Genomic DNA, 5,655 nt, shown 5'->3' with positions numbered 1-5,655 from the left:
ATGTGGCAGATAGTAACCAAAAGAAAGCTTGTTGTCATGTTAGTATTGAAATAGGGGGGGTTTTGGGTTTTGTTTTGAGGTGGAGTTTTTTGTTTTGTTTTGTTGCTGCAAAAAGCTTTATTGTTTCCATTTGGTCCAAGGCTTGGGAGAGGGCTCCAGGGTGGTTAAAAACTGCCTAGTGGCTGAAGAGAGAGGCTTCAGGCAGAAGCCCTGGCACCAGAGGGCTCCTCAAAGGCCGCTGGGCTCCAGAGGCTCCTTCTTAGTCATGCTTGACAGTGAGCCTTTGGACGGTGAGATACTTGCACAGCCCAGCCTGGGGGCCAGACAGCCATCGGAAGTCAGGTGGTTGCCCATCTTCTTGATGAGTTTCACCTCCTCACCTAGGAGGTGGCTCTCCAGGAAGTCACAGAGCTGAGGGTCTGCGCGGGCAGAACCCAGAGCAAGCAGATCTAAAAGGGCCTGGTTCAGCTTCTTCTCCGTGAGAATGGCAGCTTCCATAGTGTCCTGGGTCTTATTCCACTCATCTTGAGATGGCTTCTGCCCGTCCTGGAAGAGGGCACAGCCGCTGCGCTGGTTTTTCATTTTCAAGAGAGGCTTGGCGCCCTCCTGCTTCTTCTCAGCCAATTTGCGGAAAAAGTGGCCCAAGCCCTCCAGAGCCATGTCACTGTGGTGGAAATAGAAGCCCAGAGAGAAGTAGGTGTAGGAGGCCGGCCCATGCAAGGTGACCAGGTGGTTGAAGGCGGCCTCCACCTCGATGGAATAATTCTGAGGAATCTGGCTGATGGGTAATAAGGAGTTAAGTTCAAAAAACAGTGCTCGCTGGTCCCAGAGGCCAAGGATAACTGAGGGGCTGGTTCTGAAAGCTGCCACTGGAAAAAAGATGGAGGGTAGTCGGAGGCTTGGAGGAAGGGACCTCCCTGGGTCTGTTCCGTCCAAACACTGTTGAAGCAAGAGACAGATCCGCGGGACCTCTGAGCGCACTGCCTTGAAATAGGTTTCATGACCAAAATATAAAAAACAAAACACTAAAAACATTATTAAGATAGACTGAGTTCATCAAGACGCTGCAACAATTTTAATTTTGTATGCATCTGATAAAAAAAAAGAAACCTTAAAAATTTAAAGCAATAGTTGATATAATTATAGGAAGAAATTAACCATGTAATGGAAGATTTCAGTGTCCATTTGCTCATTTTATTGAATAGATGTCCTTGGGTTCCTGCATGCTAGGAGCTCTTCTAGCATACATACGGCTATGAATGAAACATAAAAATCCTCAACCTTTTGAAGTTTACCATAATGGAAGGAGAGGGGGAAACACACAAATAAATACAGTAAAATCCTGTGAAAATACACCCAGGATATCATGAATTCTGAGATTATAGAATGAAGGATTTGCTCCTACCCACCACCAAACGCCGCAGGTGGTAGGAAGGAAGGAGAGTAAAGTTCTTATTCTGAGGTTGGGGAATGGAATATGACAGGGGGTGAAGAGAGGAGCCCGGCAGGAAAATAGCACAAAAGCCAGAGGGGAGGTGAAGTTTGAATCCTGCTAGAGCAGTGATCTACCAACTCAATATTCCCAAACTGGGCCAACAAAACTATTGCCAACTAGCCAGCATTTCCTGGAACCACTGGTGCTTTCTTGAAGTCCAGTCAGCTGCAGACCCTGAATCCTTCCCATCAATATGTAAACTGGAGTGGACGATCACCACTAGATGGTTCCAAACTGTAGTGGGGACCCCGATGGATTCTGGGTAATGAAGCAACAACCCAGCATTGCACACGGTCCCCTGCCCATTTTATTAATCTCACGCTGAAAGACAAAAGAGAAATCAAAGACAAAAAGATTGGAAAGGAAGACAAAGGACTGCATTTTTTCAAAAAAGGATATGATAGCCTATGTAAAAAAAATCTAAAAGACTGCTTATTAGAAGTAATAAGAATTTACCATAAGATCAATATGCAAATTTCAGTTGCATTTCTATAAAATTTAACAAGTATTCAGAAAACAATTCTGTAACAACATGCACATAGAAAACATAATTTAGAAAGAGATTACATTTAAATAGCTTAAAAACAGATATCTAAAATGAAATCTAATAAAAGATATATAAAGCCTATACAGAAAAAATATAAAATGTTATCAAAAGACACTCAGAAGACCTAAGTAAATGGAGAAATATGCTATGTTCATGGAAAGGAAGGCTCAATTTTTTTTAAAAGAAAGTTGTTCTCCCCAAATTGACGTGCAGAGTTAATGTAATCCTAATTAAAATATCAACAGAGGTTTTGTGAAACATGACAGTTGATTCTGATATTTATATGGAAAAGGAAGAATATCCAAGGCACTTTTCAATTTTTATTGAAGGAGAAAACTTGGTCAACCAGACATTGAAACTAATGATGAAGCCATAATAATTGAGATAGTGTTGTTTTGGCACAGAGAAGGCCAAATGATCATTGAACAAAAGAGAAAGCCAAGAAAGACCCGAGAACATATGAAAACTTGGCATATGACAGAGGGGACAATGCTGGTTAGTGAGGAATGTTTATACTGAGATTAAATAAATAGATGAGTTTCTTCTGATAATAAATAAATAAATAGGGAAGAAGGAAAAATTCTCCCTTATAGGAGAATCTCATGTAGAAGGAATAAGGTAGAAAATCACCATTTAGCACTATTATAGCAGTAACTGATTCAGACAAAATTGTCAATGGATGCCAAAACTATTGGGTTGAAATTTGATGAAGATAGCTACATAGTCTCAAAGTATCTCTCCATAAATTACTTATTAATTACAAAGGGGAAGATAGTGCTTTTAGAGAGGATAAACCTGGAAGAGATCACCATAACCAAGCAGACAAAGTCGACATTACCAAAAATGGAGAATACTGACACCATATGCTTTCTGAGCGTTGCATTGAAAAGGGCACAACCTCATACAGTATTACTACCAAAAGGTCATCACCTAAGTCTAACTGTGAAAAAACATTCCATGAAGAAAATCATGAAGAAAACCCACACTGACAGACATTCTACAAAATAATTGACCTGAACTGTTCAAATATGTCAAGGTCAAGAAATACAAAGATTGACTGAAGAACTGTTCCAGACTAAGTGAGACTGAAGAGACAATTCAACTAAATGTAATATGTGATCCTGGACTAGATCCTATAATGGGGAGATGGGCTTGTGGGGTGGAATAGAATGGCTACAAAAGATATTTATTAGTATAACTGGTGAAATGGGCTATAGGTTAAATATAGTAATGCATCAGTGTTCAGTTTCTGATTTTGATAATTGAATGTCCTTGTTTTTAGAAAACATACACCCAAGTATTCAGAGGCAAAGAGGTGTAATATCTACAACTTATTCTCAAATGGTTCAGAAATAACAACAACAACCACATGCATAGAGACACAAAACAAGAAAACAAATGTGGCAAAATGATAACAATTGTTGAATTTAGTGAAGGGTATACAGAAATTTTTTGTAATAGTCTTTAAACTTTTCTGTGTTTTAAATTATTTTGAAATAGAAAGTTTAAAAATAGCCAGGGAATAATGAATACAAAACTGAAAACAGTGGTAGCCCCTGGGAGTGATGGGAGAGGCCTGAGGGTGGGAGAGGGAGGAACACATAGGTAGATGCAACAGTACTGATTGTGTTCTAGTTCCTAAATTAGATGATGAGATTGTGGACATTTATTTTATTATTTAACTTTAACAGTTATATATACATTATGTATTTTTGTGCATGTAAAATATTATACTTTAAAAGATAATAAAGGGAAAAACAAAGAAAAAGCTAACAAGGCATGAGTCAGAGGCTATCTGGTGAGCTGTGTGTGCGTATGAGCTCTGTGCCCTTAAGTACGTTTCTTTTCCTCTCTGAGGTTGTCCTCACCTACAAAAAAAGAATAAAAGATCTACTGTGTAGTTTTGTTGTAAGGCACTTGGCAATAAGTGCCCACTAAGTGGCAGCTGCTGTAGTTATTTTCTCTGACAGAGCAGAGATAAAAGGAGTATACCTACAGCGGTGGGCTTGATAAAAGTGGTAGAAGTTTGGAATAGTCTTTGGGGTCAGTTGGTAAGCAGGTTATCTAGGGAATAAAACTGAGCTAATGTTGGAAATCATTAAGTAGTTGTAGAGCCAATGAGCTTTGTGTGTTTTTCCCAAGCTGCACTCCATGGTCAGGAAGTAAGACTTGGAAAAAAACAGATATTTATGCTGGAAGGTCTAAAGGAAGGTCAACAAAGCAGAAAGGCTGCTGAGAGTGAGGCAGATATGACAGGTCAGAGCATCTTACCTAGGCAATGAGCTTTCTCTCATCTAAAATTTTTGGAAAAGGAGACACAATTTAGAAGAAGTGGAAGATAAAGAGTGAGCTGATAATTTACTAGATTAACTGGAGACTGTATGAAGCACACCTAGCAGAATAATGATTTTCCAGCCCAGAATAAGGACATCCATTCCTACCTTTTATGTATCAAATAAAAAATAATTCTATCGTGATATATGTACACCTAGGTTGCACAAATTCCCTCGTAGTTTACCAATGTTTTATATAGGAAAGTCCTTAACAAATTGCAACAAAAAAAACAAAACAAAAAAGCAAGCAAATATGTATTGAGCTGCCACTTCATTCAAAGATAGCTCTGCTGTAAGGGTTATAATTGAGGATCTAGTATTAGCCAGTCCGTGATTGATGAAAATTTTAATTTTTCAGTATTAATTGCTTTCTGAGTATATACACACAGCTAATTTCAGCTTATCGTGCATGAAATTAAACTCAAAGTATGAACAGTAGAGCAAATTTGATGATGCTTATACATTACTAACACTTAATTCAGTGAAGAAAATAAATAATATCAGTTTTCTGGCATCTCAAACCCCAAATGTTTTTCAATACAGATAGGATACAGAAACAATCTGTCACCCTAAAGTACTAGAAATACTGCCAAAGAACCACTATATTAGCTGTTGGTGTATGGGAAATGCTTTTGGTTTCTTACTTCAGTGTTTATTTCTTAAATATTAATTATCTATACTATATATCAACTATTATCACCTTATTTTTTATCAATATGGTATATATTCATTAACACATTATTATCCATTATTTATTCTTTCCCTGCTTCCTGTACTAAATGCACAGACAATTCCAGAGATGAAGGCAGGTATATGTGGCATTAAATTAGGGATTTTAAAAGAAATTCATTATAAAATTTTGGAGTTACGTGTATAAGAATTGGTAACCCAATCATTGTCTTGTTCTGACTTTGACAGTTTTGCATCAGCCACTGTATTCTCCAGATATATAATTATATAGAGAAGTTATAATAACTAATGTAAATTTCCTGAGCAATGCAATTTTAGAGGAATTGAAGAATATGTGGAGGAATGATACTTGCAGAGACTTAGGAATGTTGTATTTGAGTCAATATAACAAACTAATCAGGAGGAGGCACCAATGAAATGAAAAGATTTTGAAGAGAAAGATAAAAAGTTACTTGTGACCAACTAAAAATCAAATTTTCAAAGGCAGCCCAAAGAATGATAATGCTACACTTATTTTAATGCCCGTGTTTAAAAAAAAAGAGTAGGATGACTCAGTTCATGACATATTTCTGCCAAAACTATGTTTGAAA

General features: G+C 37.6%; 1 pseudogene; it reads right to left on the bottom strand.

Moving 5' to 3' along the window:
• Positions 1–259: 259 nt before the first annotated feature.
• Positions 260–1,035, bottom strand: LOC133091763 (ferritin light chain-like; annotated as a pseudogene).
• Positions 1,036–5,655: the final 4,620 nt, after the last annotated feature.

Source organism: Eubalaena glacialis, chromosome 5, assembly GCF_028564815.1.
Source record: "Eubalaena glacialis isolate mEubGla1 chromosome 5, mEubGla1.1.hap2.+ XY, whole genome shotgun sequence".
NCBI lineage: Eukaryota > Metazoa > Chordata > Mammalia > Artiodactyla > Balaenidae > Eubalaena > Eubalaena glacialis.
Note: the sequence above shows the minus strand (reverse complement) of the source record. Positions and strands in the feature narration are given on the sequence as shown.